Consider the following 2,067-nt stretch of genomic DNA (forward strand, 5'->3'; position numbering starts at 1 on the left):
CGATTTCTGGCAGCCCCATGTAGGTATTCAGATTGAAACGCCAAAAAAATCTCGACGGCCCAACAAAGAGTACTTATTTTCGGCAGCAATAGTACCCACATATTTGCAACAGTATATAGTACTAGAAACTATTTGTGCATTTGCTGCGTTACTGGCCACAGATCAAATCTGTGTTTTGACCTAGGCAAAACCCCATCTACAGCCGCGATCAGATTTTGAGTACACTTTTGTTTGCTTCTTTTCAGCTCTGTTTACATAGTTCCATAGTGGCAGTTGAGAATAGAGGAAAATAATAAAAATATTAAATAATGTCCTTACATTTACATCCTTTCATTCTTTTAGTTAACGCGATCGCTTTGAAAATACAAAGAACAGACCTGCATTTTTGTGGTGATCAAGCGCATTGATGAAACTAGAGTTGTTATTGGTCGAATCGCACGATACAGTTCCAGAAAATGGAAAGCCTACCCTGGTCAGTAGCAACGATTCTCAAACCTCTGCTAACATGCATGTAATAGTTGGATCAATAGAACATGTCAATGTGACGATAAACTAAAAACCCAACACAACAAACAAACAAACAATAGATTAAATTGGCATTTGATGCAAGACTGCTATCCTCCGTAACAAATGTAAAACAATTAACGGATCTGACTATCTCAACGAAAGCAAGGCAGCTCAAACATACTCCCTAATCTGTGATTACTGCTAGTTTCTAGATGTAAGTAATTTCAAAGTTGAAGAGAAGGGTAAGAGGACACTTGTTAAGGCTTATCAAAATCTGTTTGCATCTAATTAGGGTCATTTCTGGACATGCTGAGTGAGTATTTCCTTACTTTGTAGAGACAGGCAGTTTCCGCTGCCAGGATTCCCGTAAGTTGTATAATGTGCCATGAAGCCTGAATCTGACACAGAGGAGTCAGTAACGAATCGAACGAGCAGATCTCAATGGCAACTAGATTGTCACTGACTGATAAGTAAACGCCCTATTCGCTCCAAATCAAATGCAGGCTATTGGGGAAAGTGAGGAGGCGAAAGAGGCAGCAGATATCCTTCTCTCTATTCAAAAGATATACTGAAAGTAGTATATAATGGCAGCTGTGCAGTCAATCTTGTGTTCTGTTCTCGTCGTTGCTGCGCACTGATTCTTGGATCAAGTTAGAAAGTTGCCAAAATTTGTTTGTTTACATCGTATACTTGCTACAAGTTCACTTTTAGTACATTCAATGTGCTATTAAAAAAAGGTTCGAGAGAATTTTAGTTGGCCTTTATGGCAAGCGTTTCTGTGTTTTTTCTTTCTTTTTTTTAAGCAAGGAACAACGCTTGATGATTTTTCCATTATCCTTCTTCGAGTTTTATTAGTTCTGTGCAAGTTTCATGGAAACTGAAATTCAGATTGAGTTTCACTTGAGTTATTCAGAAAAGTCTGTTTGTAATATAAGTTCTTCCACATACGATGTTCGTTTGATATTTCTTCAGGGGCAAAGATAACTATTAAAGTAAATAAAATAAAATAAAAACATTGAGTTGCTGAAGTGCTCGCCTCTCTTTACCACTCAAAAAACATACTTAAGACTTAATTCAAATCAAAGTCCGAAAAAAGACAAACATGATTGCAGATTTATTTTACAGTGGATGAGGTGCATGAAAACCATAACCACAAAAGAAGATTAAGGTTGTAGATTTCAAATTTGCGAACGCGACCTTCAAAATATTAAAAAGTAGAGTCTATAAAAGTTGAAAAGGTTCTAAATTTGTTGAACTGTCCTGCAATCGTCTTTTAGTTTTTCCGATATAAAAATTATTGCAGTCCCAACAGGCAGCTTAATATACAATCTTTGACATTTTGGCCACGGCTAAGTTTATCTTTGTATGGAAAGAAAGATTTAATGCGACGAGTGCTTTGAAAAATTACTGTATGGTCAACGCACGCATAGAATTTACTTATACACATCATTTGTTTACTAACGATTTTGCTTTGAAGCCCTAAATATTAAAGCGGTAAAACTAAGAATATTTTGTTCTTGGGAACTGTGATTGTTGGGGTCAATGGTTTGTTTTGTAGCT

The sequence above is a fragment of the Montipora foliosa genome, chromosome 13 (assembly GCF_036669935.1).
Source record: "Montipora foliosa isolate CH-2021 chromosome 13, ASM3666993v2, whole genome shotgun sequence".
NCBI lineage: Eukaryota > Metazoa > Cnidaria > Anthozoa > Scleractinia > Acroporidae > Montipora > Montipora foliosa.